The following is a 15,985-nucleotide window of genomic DNA, read 5'->3' as shown; positions in this document are numbered from 1 at the left end:
GGAAAGCAAGAGGAGGTAAAAGGCTCCCAACCAGGCATAAAATCATGTATGAGACGCATGTGCTCAGAGAGGGTTTTGAATTGGCACTCTCCACTCAAAGCCCATTCTTATATTCGTGGTCATTTTTATACAGGCCACTAGTACTCACTTTGACCCAGTTAGTCTGTTCACTAATGCAGTTAGTGTAAAACTACACCAGTGTCCTAACATTGAGTCTTTTTATGCCCCAACCTGCACCAATCCTTTGTAATGTCAATTACAATGGAAAGCTTCCTCTTGGGAAGTTAGCTAATACAGAAGCTCACCAGCATCTTAGGTAAGGAAGTCCTAGGACAGAATCACTCTGCTACAAATGTTTTACTAACCCATAGGTGAGTAAAAGGCCAAGATTAAAAGGGCCAATATATAGAGGATTTTGTGTAGCATCCTATAGCAATTGCTTTCTAGAAAAACATTGGGCCTAAATAAAATGTTTTTAATAGATATATACTGATCTATGATTTATAGAAGTATTTGGTATATTGCTGATTTTCATACAAAATTTGGTGATGAATTTGGTTCTTAGAATTTGATAGTTATTCTTAGTACTTTGGGTAGCTACTTATTTTCTTTTTCCATTTACTTGGTTTCTGGAAACAAACGTGAATTATTTTTAATGGCTTTTCTTAATCTAAGTATTAGTTATATTTAATTTCTCACTTTATATATAATCTGTTCATTTTGGTGTATTAGTACAGTCATTTTATATCAAAATCAGAAGACTGAAACCTAACTCTTAGTTAAATGAAAAGAATTGAGTTTTTCTGCATAATCAATAATGTACCCAGTGTTCTCCAACAATTTTTTTTAAGAATTATTGACAATTACAACAACAGAGACAGGTCTAGAGACTGCTAAAAAAAACTGGTATGTGTCCTATTTTATAGTCTAGGGTACTGTATTTGCAAAACAAATCTAGTGAATATAATTTTCCTCTTAATTATTGTGTATGGAACACTCTGTCAATTTATAATAATTACTGTATTATGCCTTGGCTCACAGGACTCTAAATATAACATTTATTCCAATTTTATTGTCTGCTTCTCTTATAATGTACTTATAACTCCACCAAAATTTCATATAGCATCATTTTTTAAATTTCCTGCCTCTAACTGTTATTACGTTCACTTAAAGCACCTTTCCCTCTCTTTGCTTAGAAGGTTTTATAGTACTTGCTTCTCTGATAGTCTCTTTCTGTCCTTCAGAGAAAGGGAAGGAGAAGAAAGGGAGACAGGGTTGGAGGGAAGGAAGGTGGGAGGGATGAGAGGAGGGAGAAGGGAAGAAAAGAAACCTCTATTCCTTCAAGAACGGTAAACACAAAAGCACAGATGTGGATAGAATTACCCTAGGATGCTATCAGTGTCCTGGTCATGAAGAATGACCACAGTGAAGGAGGAGGAGCAGTGGGAGGATGAGGAGGGCAAGGAGGAGGATGAAGATGATGAGGAGGAGAACAAGGAGGAAAGAAAGATATGCTACATAGCAGATAGATGGGGGAACGGAGTCTAGGAAGACCGGAAGCAGTACCAACATCGGAGGAAAACAATATTTTATGCTGTAGAATTTAACACTTTCTGTTTGTCTTATAAGCTACCCTTTCCCTTCAAATGTTTGTAAACAATGAGCATTTTACAGCTCTATTATCACTTGGTGGAATATGCATGTAGTGTTAATTACACGCCATAGAGGAACATGTCAACGTTTAAATATAATTTTATACAGGGCTTGGGCTTCATTGTATCCTCCGCTGAGTAAAAAGCAAATGTTTTTCTCATGCTTCATATCCCCTGGTATTATTGATTTTTTTCATAGATTTTTTTTTAAAAAAAATGTTATATTAACTTTGAGTTGAACACTATGTGTAATTTACTTCTGTCATCCTACCTTATCTCAAAATTTCTTACTTCATCACAGCTTCTAATATTTTGGAGCCTCTAAAATATTTTTCTTAGGTGTAAAATTCGCCCTTCTGTGTTTAGAGTCATGTAATGGCTACTCGTGGGCCAAAGAATCGCAGAGCACAGAGCACATTTGATCATCTCATGAATCTTTTGCTACTTTTTACAGTCAACTGTTCCACCTATTACATACCCTAAAGGAAGCACGTGAGATGCTATTCACGTGACACCAGGAATGGTATTGACACAGGAAGTGGATGTTGACACAGGAAATTTACTGCCAGCTCTCAGGGTTTCAAAATTTTAAACCTTTCAAGGATTTGCCGTCGTTTAATGTATTTGAAATCTGGTGATTCAATCCATGTTAATTCAGTCATCATTTCTTTTAGCCGATTCTTTCATGTCCACCGCCTCTCCCTGTAGCAAGTGCCTTCCGGCTTATGGAGAATGAGAGATGAGTGTAGAGACGGCACTGTGTAGCACTGAGTAACAGACGGGTGGAGATCTTCAAATTCCTAATAATTTGTCTTTTATTTTTAAAAGCAACTAGTTAGTTTCTCTGATCAGCCAGTCTCAATAACTTTGTCATACCCTTAAGAATCTCGGTTATCTGCTGATCTCTGTTTTTCTCTGTTTGTCTCTCTGTGTTTCTGTGTCTGTCTGTCTTTTTTTTTCCCCCACAAGGTGTGTTTTATTTTCATCAATCATACAAATAACTATCTATAATATCCCAGGGCAAACCGGTGAAATTTGGCAGTCCGATTAGTGGGGGGTGGGGGGAAGGGTCCCCTTCAGACACCCACGGGCCGGTGGCATGGGCGTGGAGTGCCCGGGTTCACAGTGCAGCTTGTGGCTCGCGTCCATCTTGCAGGTGGCTCTTCCTCCACATCAAGAAGGGGTCTTGGAGATGAAGGGGTGGGGTGGGGAAACCTTCCTAGGCTTTTAGGAGATTTCACTCCTCTTTTCCTGTTCCATGGTTTCTTTGGTCGGCAGGGTGTTCTTCTCCTGGGTCTCTGATTTCTTCAGCTTGACCTTATGGAAGCTGGCGATTTCCCCCATGTCCGGCTCGTCTGCCATTTTCTTACAGCTCGTTGATTCTCGTTCCGAGCTCGTGCTACAGGTACTCCCACTCCCATTGCTGCAACAAGAGAGCCTGTCTCTCTTTCTCTTCTCTGTACCTATGCCTCTGTGTGTGTCTCTGTGTCTCTGTGTGTTTCTGTGTCTCTGTCTCTATGTCTCTGTCTCTGTTTTACTCTCTCTCTCTCTCTTTCACACACACACACACACACACACACACACACACACCCCTCTATACAGATCTTGACTTTATTGTTACTATGCAGGTGGATGACAATAACAGTGTTGTTGTTGTTGTTGTTGTTGTTGTTGTTGTTGTTGTTGTTGAAATTACTGTTAAGGGCATGTTTAAAAGTGTGGCATGAGATTTCTAAAACTAAGAGAAAAAATGCACGGTAACATCTTATTTGTTCTTCCTCTATGGCTTCCAAGAGTTAATACAGAAATGGCTAGTGTATTCTACTAATTAAGACGGTTGATCCAAGACAGTAATGGAGCTTAAGATTCATGGACCCACATTTTCTGGGAACCTGAGAAAGAAGTCCTAGAAACATGTTTGCCTATGTATAGGTTTTTATAAAATTTGGGAAAGATACACTAACAGAAGCCTAACGAGACTGCTGTGGGCTTTCCCTCTCCTTTCCTCTCTCTCCAGATGGAGCAATCGTAGGAATGTGAACACTTCCGCCAAGGAGGAGTTAACCTTGGACGCTGTGTCTTAGACACAGACATTCCCTGGATCCTGTCTCTAATATGTGTCAATGCGCCTCATATTATCTCAACAACACCTCTGTTCTTGAACATTTAGCTTTTCTTGAATCCACGTTTATTTCATTGTTTGCCTAGAAAAATGGTCATCAAGAAGCCAGTTGATAGATTGCACCGTTGATACACTTATTTAATATATCTTCTAGTCACAGGACATATACTTCTAAAGAAAAAGAAAGCTGACCCACTTCACACACGCAATAATTGGTTGTATTGGTTTCTGTATGTAAGGCTGGCTTCTCATCTCATCCTTGGCATAGTGAGCTGAATGGTGCTAGAGGGGGAGGTATTCTCTGCTCATCTGAATGGCTGCCGTTTTTAACTGCCATGCCCTTGAATCTTTAAGTGTGATAGAAGATGATCTAATAGCTAACTAGAAACAGATGCATTCCTACACAGCTTAATTAAGCTAATAAATATTAACCAGTGACAAATTGGTTTGTCCTAAAAGATAATAATTTTGCTATGAAAATGATTTCTTTTATAATCTTATGGCTATAATGGTAAGGATTGAATAGGACCATGAAATGCTCACCAAATGACTATTTTACCATCCAGAAATCTCCAAGAACGCATACTTTCTTTTTACAAATGGTGTGGTTAGGCCTTGCTCTGGTATTATTAATTCTGATTGTGAAACTCTCAGAAACCTAAACATCATTTTTAAACAAATAATATAACATTTTTTGCATTCATATTCAGAGACTATGGGCATTTAGAGAACAGCACAAATAACAACTATAAAGTTGTCTAAAAGGAAATGAAAAGGTAAATATTATTTTAATAATGCATATGATTTTTCTTGGTTTTACACTTCCTATAAAGTTTCCAAAATGCCTACTTATATATGTGGTAAATTTGGTTAGACTACTACATTGAATTTTAGTTTTTCCTTATTGCTGGAATGTAAAAGAAACTATTTCATTGGATCAGCTTTATTTCCATCTGTTCCTTCTGTGCTGAGAAAATAGAAAACTAGCAAAATATAGCAGAGGTATCCATGTCCTCTGGCAGTAACAGATTTTTCTGTCAAAGAATGGCCTGTTTCCTGAAAGAATAAAATTTGACTAAATGTCAAAAGAAGCCTTTTTCCTTAAAACAACTTACTTTTTGCTTGACAAGAAATGATCGTTTAATTTCCTGTACTGTGAATGTGAATCCTCTTACCTCAATGAATTCATATTTCATTTGAGTCTGGCTGTGTCTACATGACACCAAGACAAATGAGATGTCCCAAAGATAGAAGCCATCTCTGCCATCACTGGACACAAACAACCCACGTGTTCCTGTGAGTATCTATAACTGATGATCTAGAGCTCACATTTCCAGGGAGGAAACATTATTATTTATTATTATTATTATTATTATTTCCTAATAATGATGGTATTGTAGCAATATTGAGGGGTATCTATTCTTACACTCATCAGATATAGCCATTGTTGGGGAAGAAGAGATGTTCATTCCATTTTCCTTTGAAAGCATCGTATCAGACACATGTATCCTTGATATGGATTATAATCAGAACTTTATAATATTATTTGACTTAGTAGTGGTAAGCTATTCAAAGACAGCTGGTAAATGAGGGTGTTACTCTGACCGAACCTAGACAATGGCCTTGCATTGGAGATAACTAACAGATTAGAGTTAAAACGGGTGTCATTCCACCCTTTGTTTCTATGGATACTATCAGATGTTCTCCTTCAGAGCTCATGAAAGTAAAGACACTGGGAGAATCAGGGTTTAAGGTGTGCTTCTTGGCTGGCTGCTGAATCGCAGCTGATCTGGGCACATTCCTGCCTAATTCATCTTGTGACAGATGCCAGAAGTAGCAAGATAGCTGCTTGGCTTTAGTTTTGCCATCTGTTGTGAAACTAATTGGTCTTGCTGCTTTAATCAATGAACCAAAAGGATTCTAGAATTTTCTGGGTCTCAGGGGATTTGGACTCCACTCATCCAGACTTCATATTTATTTTAACAAACAAGAAAAAAAATTTTTTTACAAAGAATAATTACTTGCTCTGATTTATGTAAATGTAAAATGCTACAATAATAGTGTAGATTTAAAATATTTTACATGTACTGAAAATTTAACTCGGGAAATGATCATATTTCTGTGAAGTATTCTATTGTTTCTCAATACATCCTGGCCATATTTTCCCTCACTCTACTCTTCCAAGTCCCTCCCCCTCTATCTCTCCTGTCCTCCAGATTTGATCCTCCTCCATTTTCCTTCAGAAAAGATCAGGGCTCACAGGGATATCAGTTAAATACACCATAACAAGATGCATTAAGACTAGGTACAAACATATCAAGACTGGACAAGGCATCCCAGTAGGAGGAAAAGGGTCCCAATTGCAGGAGGAAGAATCAGAAAAACCCCAACTCCCACTCTTCAGAGTCCCCCAAGAACACCAAGCTAACAATCATATCATACATGCAGAGGACCTAGTGCAGACCCATGCAAGTCCCTGATTGCCATTTCAATCTCCATGGGCCCCCAAAAGCCCTGTTCAGTTGGTGTCTGTGGGCTGTGTTCTGGTACACTCAACCGGTCTGGAGTTGCTATCTGTGTGTTACACTTGATGCTAGGTTTACAATGTCGGTGAGGTGGAGTCCCGAGGTTCTTTGTCTCTTGTAGCCTCTGTGTAGGAAAAGAAACGGACAAATAAAACTGGAACAAGTAAATGAAGAATGCCAGGTGATAGAGTCAGGGTATAATTGTAGATCAGTAGACTGGGTTATGATGGTGCTGAAACTGGCATTTCAAAAAGTAGTGAAAGGAAGGGAAAGATATTGACGTGATGGGTGAGATGGACTGTATACAGCTACATCACAAAAAGAGAGAGAGAAAGAGAGGGAGAGAGACAGAGAGACAGAGAACAGAGAGAGATTGTTTCAAAGATAATAACTAGTGTTTCTTCAGATCAATTATGTTAAGACCTATGATTGTGACCCGTTGTGTTTTTCAAATTTCCCTGTTGACTCTCTTATTCAACCAGGGCTTAGAACCTTGGCTTTATATGCCTAGAAGTATTTAAAATACCTAAAAATTTCATTTATATAATTTTTATCAATTAGGATACTAAGTCCTATAGACTTAGCTCAATGAATGCTTGTTTGTTTATTAGTGTTTCGTTGCTTTTTTTTTTCAAGATGGGGTTTTCTCTGTGTAACCCTGGTCTGTCTTGGCATTCACTCTGTAGACCAGTCTGGCTTCGAACTCAGAGATCTGCCTGCCCCTGCCCTCTAAGTGCTGGGATTAAAGGAGTGAGCCACCACTGCTGAGTTTTCCATCATTCCTAACTAGCAAACTTACTTTTGTCTGATGACCAATAAGAGAAGAATTCATTTCTTTAGTATTTTAGCTGCATATGATCAACCCAAACTACTTTCTCTCACGTCCCTTGTGACTCTTCTGCTTGACATCCATCAGTCTTGGTGGTATTTATACCTTTCTCTTTTCTAGTGTTAATTTTATCCCAATTTTAACCGCACACACAAAAATATTTGAAACCTAAACTTGCCTGTTACCATGGAGTGTTTTAGTTTGTGCTTTGATGGGAAATCTTTTGGTAGGTAGGCTTTCCTTTTAGATGCCTTAGAAGCCAGAGGTTGCCTGGAGAACTTGCTTTCCAGAAGACATTCTCTTTAATGGTGCTTTCCAATATCTGTGGTATAAATGCTCTAACTGCAAATGACTGAAGTTGTTAATGCAACATCACTGTAGTCACACATCTTTATGAATATTTCCTCCACACAAGACATAAATATCCTTGGGTGTAAATGATAGGCAAGTGCAGTTCTGTGTGTGTGAATCCTGAGCTTGTCTATATTCTGTTTTGTTTTTTAATGCCATTTGGATCATTATATAATAAAATGGAAATCGTTTTTAAAATGGATCTATTTTCTAGCTCTCAAAATGTCCTATAGTCGAATGGGTGGTGCTTAAAGGCATCTTATACTGACTTCAGGAGGCTAAAACATCTGACTCACTTTGTGGATCCAAGTGAAGGAGGCAAAATTTCAAGGACCAGTGGTTTCTGACCCCTGTGGGAGTTAGCTCATCAGGGTAGGAAGAAGCAAGTCTGATAGGCAGAGATGACCCAGGGGACAAATGAACTGCTGACCCTGCAATCTAAGAAACAAAGCAGAGAGGCTTCTCCATAAATGAATTAGAAAAGGTGATTTTTCTTCCTTGCAGTGTAAAGCACATTTAAATAGATACATTTAAGTTGACCCTAATCTAAAGAATGGCACTTCAGTTTAAATGCACAGAGGTTCTTTATGAATATTTTGACATTGCTTTATTTTGATTTGCATGAGGCTCCGTCTTCCGCTATAAACCCAACTGCTTTTTATGAGAGGTGTTTCTTTGACTGATGTTGTAGGTTGCTTCTAACTTAGAGAGCGGTATGGAAGCAAAACCATCTTTTTAGTTACTCTTGGTTATCTGTTCTACTGGTTATCACTATTGGTAGAAATGACCTCAAGACGGAAGTGAGTGTACCTTAAACACATCAAAGTAAGCATCATTGTACTCTGGTTAAAAAGGAAAAACAATAGAACAGCTAAATATGTGTATACACTGATCATGAAATAAAATACCTAACTTATGAAGGTAAAGTTTTCTCACTGAGAAGGAATTTCTGGAGTCTGTATTAATATGATGAACATAGAAGCTGAAAGAAATTGTAGAAATCAGACCACATGAAGAAGCAGTTTTGGAGGCGATGATATAGTCAGCTGTAAAGACATTAGAGCAGGAAACAGCAGTTCTACCAAGGCACAGAAGCAGGAAGACTGGGCAGGAGGTAAATGAGTAGGCTGAATCAAAGCTAAGTTGAAGTTCCAGGAACAGTCAAGAGTTCTGTGTTTGTTATTTCTTGATAGCATAGATATCTAGTGATAAATTGGTGTGGGTAAGTTGTCATCAAAGCGTTAAATGCCCATCATTTTACAGAGTCCATGTGAAGAACTTATACCCTTTTCTTGCTCTCAAGTGATCAATAGTTCCTTACTTAGTTTCCATGACAGTAATTTGATATACCTATATGTCCCTACAGTCACTCTTCACCCTAATCACTGTGCAGAGGCATATTTTGTACTTCCAACATATAAGTCACTCATGAGCCTGTGACACATGGGTGATGCCAGGGAAATGGTATGATTTACGTGTCCACCAAGAGCGCTAACATTTTCTGTCCTCAAGCTAAAGACAAAAGTTGCATGCAAACAGAGTCTGGGGCATAGCACAGTCTGAAAACCCACTGATTTGCACAATACATAGTAGTTTAGGACAAGACAAAGCTTAATCTCACACTCTTCAACTGACTACAGTGGTTGATGTTAATCTCAGGGCATATCTTCCACAGGTGGTAAGTGCCTCTCTGACATGTTTGGAAGACCAGACAATTGCTGTAAAGTCTAGGTAGGACATGAGAATGGGAAGAGACTGGATTCCAGTTGCTAGAAATGTGTTTGTGTAGAAAACAGAACGGATTCTGAAAAATAATGGATGTTATGTTGCTGTTCCGGAAATGATCACCATTCTTCTTAAGTCCTTGCTCAATAAGAATAAGCTTCCAAATGAACTGGATTTATTGTATGAGTCTACAGGTAACACTACTGTGCACTTCATTTTGAAGTTTTTATTGAAGTCTATCTGGGTTGGAAAAGAAGTGCCCTCTGTTCTTTAAAACACTTTTTAATATGTAAGAATTTGCTGTAGTCTTTAAAATCCCAAGTAAACAATGTACCCTAGTAACTAGAAATTATGTATAAGTCTGTTAAGATGCTTATATCGGTCGTTCTTGTTGTAAAATAGACAAATTAAATTGGTCGTTCCAGCTACAAATTTTTAGCTCAGGGACATCAAGATTTTTATGCTACCATTCTGCCCGATAAAGTAAGTCAATCAAGCTGTCGTATTCTCTCAACCTTGAGAATCCTTAGTGTAAGAGTGACCTTGGAGACATTGTCTCCCTGAGTTAGATGCATTTCTAAAACTGAGAAGCTATCAAGAGAATCCAGAGATTTGGGCCTTGGGGTCGAAGCATATCATCCTTGTCTTATGCACTAAGTGCAAACACTACTAAGGTTTGCATGGATACATTACAAAGCATCTCTGGTCACTGGGTGTTTCATTCCAGCACAAAAGAGCAATTTCATAAAATAAAAAAACCAATTAACAAAAGGTTTCTGGGAATTCTTTAGGTATATGATGAGCTCTGCTTTCATTCTCCTTTGAAGTTTTGAGGACTTCATATTGGGTTAAGAATTGTTCAGTAATGTCGTACGTAGTGAAGGGTAACTTGATTTGAACAGTAATGCAGAAGGAAAAGGTCAAATGTGTGACCTTTATCCGGAATGTTTTCTTTCTACTACCTCTTATTTTGAACATTTTAGGTATGAACATTTCTAAAACATGTCGTTAAATTTGCTTGTGTTTTACTTTTTATTACTTCTGATATTAATGTGGCTACAATCTTTTATAAATCACTTTTTGATCTTCATTTTAAACTGCTTCCTTGAAGATGTGAAAATCCACATCCATTTGTATGATGACCTCTGAATGAGTTGGATTTTTACGAATTATATTACCATCAATCATCTTTATGAATTTTGACATGTTTTACAAATAGAGAGATATTGAGTAGAAATAAATCTCTGATTAATTTTGATTTAGAAAATACTAATATCTTTTCTAACTTAGACCTATTTTTTTTCTATGCTATAAGCATGAAAGGTGCCAATAACCACCTGGTGTTGTTTGTTTCTCTTCTTGTCGGATGCCCATTTGAGTGAAAATCAGTGCATCTCGATGGCGATTTCTAATCACAGTTCTTGCATATGCTATTTGTTTGACCTTTTAACATCATTATAAGTACTTGAATCAGCTACCTAGAACGTAAGAACAAAAAAAATCATCTGAAAAAGTGACCTAGCTGTCCTAACATGCTCTAGCATTGTTAAGATTTCTGGAAAGTTAAACTGAAAAGACAGGGATTTCAAAACAAAAGAAAAAACATGGGAGGATAGAGGAGAAATATTTGAACAAAGGCATACATCAGCTGTGACCTTTAATCTTGAATATTAACTTGATAAGGTTGAAGGAAGATGTCAGAGAGGTTACTATATACACCTGTGGGTATTTTCAAGACAGTCTCAGAGAATTAATTAAGGAGATGTTGCATGAAATAATAAAAATGACACCATCCCACGCTAGCGCCGGCTACTCTCTGACCCCCGCACCCGCAGTCCCTTCACGTCCATGGCTAGCCCCATTTTGTGACTGCCTATACAGCAGTTCTCTTGTGCAGATTCTGCTCACATCGCCAGCCATCTGCCCTCTGTGGTTAGCAGTCACAAATCGCTGTAACCCGGTAAAATCAAGACTCTAGAGGTTTATAATTTATCAATCAGATTTATATCAGTAAATTATCACCCCACAAAACGTACACACAATGAACTCAGAGACAATTGATATTGATATAAACTGCCCACCTAGATAAAACAAATTGTCCTGTAATAATCCATCCCTTATAAGCCATTCATAGCTTCCTGTGGCTAACGTCACGTGGAATCTGGATTGTGTTTTTCTTCCTCCATCTTCCTTCCTTCCTCTATTTCTCCGTGTCTCTGTCCCATCTCTAAAATCCCCAGCCCGCCTTCCTTTTCCGCTGCCCAATCACAAGCCTTATCTTGTCACCTACATATAGACAACAACCCACAAGGAGGAAAGTTCTTCACTGACTGCTAGTCATCCCGTCCCACAGTCGAGGGCCTTAAGGTAAACAGAGAAAAGAGAAAGCTAGCCAGTACTTTCCATTAATTTCTTTCTCCTGTTTCCTGCTTATCCTGAGGAAGCTCCTTTGTTCCTCCCTTCCATGATAAACCAAAACCTCTGTACCTGTAAGCCAAAACAAATCCTGCCTGTGCTTTGGTTTGAGAAGTTGTTCATCTTAGGAACATTGTCACCAATCAAAAGTCTGACACAGAGAAAAAGTTGGCTAATCTCTGTTCAGGGATAGAAACCACCTCTTAGGGACACGTCCTTTCTCTAAAGAGATTAAAAGTAAATGTGAAACTGAAGCAAAATTCAACCATAGCATCATCACAACCATCAGGAAACGTATTAACAGTCGCTGCTGGGCTGCACCACTAGAATTTCTGATTCAATATGTCAGAGTTAGCTTAGAAATTTTATTCCTTAAAAGATCTTTGGTGAACTAAAAGCTGCTGAACCAAGACACATTTTGAGAAGCAAGAATTATGCTTTTCTCTTTTATTTTCTTTTTTTTATTAATGCCCCTTGGCCATTGCTGTGGGCCCACTATTCAGGAAGCATACATAAATACATTGTATCACAGGGTCAGAATGTATTAAATAATAATATATTCACAAGGTTTGATATTTTCAGCAGCAGCAATTTGCAAGATAATACCACCTACTACAGTTATCTGCCCAAGGTAAATCTTTTATTCCAATCTTAATTATTTAATATTAGCTTCCACCTGGATAACACCCAGTAAATACATCTGTATATCTCTATGCACATATATGATCTGTAGAAGGAATACACATAAAAGAGGTTGCAGCAGTGTTTAAAGGTTTGAGAAGTTGGGTGAGCGTCTGTGTCGATGAGATAAAGAACCAGGCCAGTGCTGGGAGCTGCTGCTGTAGCTTCTTGAGTCAGGGTTTGAGAGCAAAGCTATAGACTCCAGCTGCAAGTTAAAACACCAAAGGAGAAGACCCGAGCAGAAAAGGCAGGTTTGAGTCCAAGTCCAACTGCATGAACAGGTAGACAGGCAAGCTGTTGTGTGGCTGTGTCACAGCTATAGAGTGAGTGGAACTGAAGCTCTGTGGACAGTCTGCCTGTCAGTCCTCTCTCTCTCTCTCTCTCTCTCTCTCTCTCTCTCTCTCTCTCTCTCACACACACACACACACACACACACACACACACACATTCAGTGATAGATTTGGACCAGCCAGTGCAGTATATGGTGTCTATCGCTTTATAGGATCCAGGGGAGGGAGGTACACCATGTTCTTGGTCTGATATATCCGGTAAATTCTTAACCCCAGTTTCCTTGGTAGAACTATAATACACCCATGTGACCCTTGGTTACAATTATCCCAATAAAATTAAAGGACAGCTCCCTTTCGGTTCCCGGAAATAAACCACTTGTCTGTCTGTGCTAGATGGTGGTGCCTGACATATTGTGGTTCTCGGGTTCATTCAGGGGCTACAGACATCACTCTCCCTCACAATGGAGTCAAGACATGTAAATGAATGTTCAAGTTTAAAGTGCAGCCTGAAAAGAAAACGGTTTTATATAATGTGAACTGTCTTAAAGAAGGACATAGGCTTGTTTGCAGATTTTATTTCTGGAAAATTCTATGATGGACTTAAAGCCGTTTGCCAAGTCACCATTATGAGAATGATCCACATTTATGAACGAGGATTTTTAGGACTATGTGTGCATTTAGTAAAAGTGGCTGACATTAACTGAAATGAGACTTTATTTTAGGCAGATATAAGACGGTGATTACTGGTTGGGTCATTAAGATACAAAAGTTACCATGTGATTTAGCATTAGAAACACATAATTAAGAGTTTGAAGGGAATTTAGGGTTAATCTCCATCATTTTCCAAATGAGAAAGTGAAAACAGAGAGAAGAAGAAACTTAACAAAGAGCTAGTGAGAAACTTTAGAAGTCACAAGCCACATAGAAAGTTTTTAGTAGAAAGCAGGCCAGAGGTACCCGGCCATTGCTTCTTCTCCTCCCCTGTATGGCCTGTAACAATATCTTCCCACTCCAACAGGCAAATAAAGAGTGGAAGTACGCATCATAGACGCATATATTCTCCTAGGAGTTTATGAGACGCAGACTCGGAATCGTGTGGGTGTTTCACAGTTCATCATGACTCCATCAGTCCCACTGACTCAAAAGAAAATAAAATACTTATTCTTGAAAGTCAACAGATTTTTCTTTCTAACTCTGCAGTTAATAAAGTCTCATTAAGCTTGTCAGGAACCAATTAATTTCTCCTTAATGTAGCCCAGGTCGAAGGAAAATTGAATACAAAGTCTATTTATCTTCAAATTCTTTGGGATCCCTACTTGCTAGGCTTTAAAATCTTCATCTCACAAGTTGGAGTCTCACCTGCCTAATTACTTAGTCAGCTGTTTGCATTCATACGTAAATCAGCTTGTTCACATTCTAAGGTGGAGTCAACTCTGAGACTACAGGGTATGTTGCAAGGGTGTGAGGGAGAATCGCTATGGGCGCTTCCTTGATGCAAATACAAGGACTGCTGCTCCTTCCCAGTCACCTCACAGAGAAGCTGTCTTAGGAGATTTCCAGCAATTGTAATTTTTTCCTGTCCTCCTTCAGGCAATTGGTTTGTTACTCTTAAATAGAATCAATCAGCTTGTGTCAAATCATTTGGTACAGGATCAGCAGACAGCATTCTCTACTTTAGCTACGATGCCAATGAGCCGAATGCCGTGTGGTCAAGGTTTTACTTGCTGGGCTTAGAACAGGACTCTGCACCTAGAGTGGTGTTTGATGTGCAGCAGAAAATAATTTCATTTTGTTTTCTTCTACAACTACAGAAGCAAGGTGGCTGGTTTTAAAACATGCTGTGGTAAAGTTCATTTATGTACATGGTACCTTGTCGGTGTACTTAATGCAGAAGAGTAAACACACTTATTTCACCCCCTTTTTTTTTGAGTTATAATGTTTTTTTATCTTTATTAACTTGAGTATTTCTTATTTACATTTCGATTGTTATTCCCCTTCCCAGTTTCCAGGCCAACATCCCCCTAGCCCCTCCTCCTCCCCTTCTCTATGGGTGTTCACTCCCCATCCTCCCCCCATTACCACCCTCCCCCCCAACAATCACATTCATTGAGGGTTCAGTATTGGCAGGACCAAGGGCTTCCCCTTCCACTGGTGCTCTTACTAGGCTATTCATTGCTACCTATGAGGTCAGAGTCCAGGGTCAGTCCATGTATAGTCTTTGGGTAGTGGCTTAGTCCCTGGAAGCTCTGGTTGCTTGGCATTGTTGTTCATATGGGGTCTCAAGCCCTTTCAAGCTCTTCCAGTCCTTTCTCTGATTCCTTGAACGGGGGTCCCGTTCTCAGTTCAGTGGTTTGCTGCTGGCATTCGCCTCTGTATTTATTCTGGCTGTGTCTCTCAGGAGAGATCTATACCCGGTTCCTGTCGGCCTGCACTTCTTTGCTTCATCCATCTTATCTAGTTTGGTGGGTGTATATGTATGGGCCACATGTGGGGCAGGCTCTGAATGGGTGTTCCTTCTGCCTCTGTTCTAAGGATTTCACCACCTTCTAAAAGTAACAGATGCTTGGAACTCATCAGTTATGGATCCTGGGTCCAAAACTTTTTGCTGTCTCAATTAAGTTCTGAGGGCACAGCAGCTCTGAAGCATTACCCTTTACATCAAAACTCTTTGAACTATCTTCCTGTGTCATTATTTCTATGTTCAATAGGGTTAATTAATTTGAAAGGGTGACATAAAATTATAGAAGTGTTTTTTCATGGTTTATTAGTGTAAATGAATTGTCATCATGCAAAATTTCAAATTAATGGACTCCTCCTTTTCCAATAAGTGTTACTGTATGCATAAATGTATGCCACAGGACTGACAAGCTGAGAATCTCCGCGCCTGCCTGGATGAGGAGGGAGATAGAAAAGAAAAGGAGAGGGGAAAGTGCCACTTGTAAAGAGCCCCAGGTGGGAGGGTCAGGGGCATAATTTCTAGAAAGAGAATGGGGAAGGTCAGAGTGTCCAGGAAGGCATGCCAGTCTTTGGTGAGAATCCAAAATTAGATAAAAGAAATAGAAGAAAATTTAAAAAGGTATGGTTTTTTAGTAGTTCTAAAACAACAACAACAAAAAGATGGGCTGGTTTAACTTATTGGCCACATGACTCCAACTGCATGAGAAATTAAACCAAGGAGCAGCTTTCCTAACAAGGAAAGTACAAAATTTCATTAAAGGGATAATTATTTCTCTTAGTTCTTTAGCATAGATTAAGGTGAATCAGCCTTCTCCATTGGTGGTCTCTTGGACAAGTTACTGACCAGACCAGTTGGAATGCAGATCTCCACCTAGACGTAAACTTGACTCTTGAGATACAGATTCTAATTAATGGACCTCAATAATGTTGTAACCAAG

The 15,985-nt window shown here is 38.9% G+C and overlaps 1 protein-coding gene and 1 pseudogene across 12 annotated transcripts in view; one reads left to right on the top strand and one right to left on the bottom strand.

Moving 5' to 3' along the window:
- Positions 1 to 15,985, top strand: part of Magi2 (membrane associated guanylate kinase, WW and PDZ domain containing 2) — a 1,487,762-nt gene that overhangs the window by 580,794 nt on the left and 890,983 nt on the right.
- Tmsb10l4 (thymosin beta 10 like 4) lies at positions 2,200 to 3,020 on the bottom strand (annotated as a pseudogene). Its single transcript, XR_015685905.1, has one exon. The product of XR_015685905.1 is annotated as a thymosin beta 10 like 4 (transcript).

Source organism: Rattus norvegicus, chromosome 4 (assembly GCF_021556685.1).
Source record: "Rattus norvegicus strain SHRSP/BbbUtx chromosome 4, alternate assembly SHRSP_T2T, whole genome shotgun sequence".
NCBI lineage: Eukaryota > Metazoa > Chordata > Mammalia > Rodentia > Muridae > Rattus > Rattus norvegicus.
The sequence above is the reverse complement of the archived record's forward strand: the minus strand, read 5'-3'. Positions and strand labels throughout refer to the sequence as shown.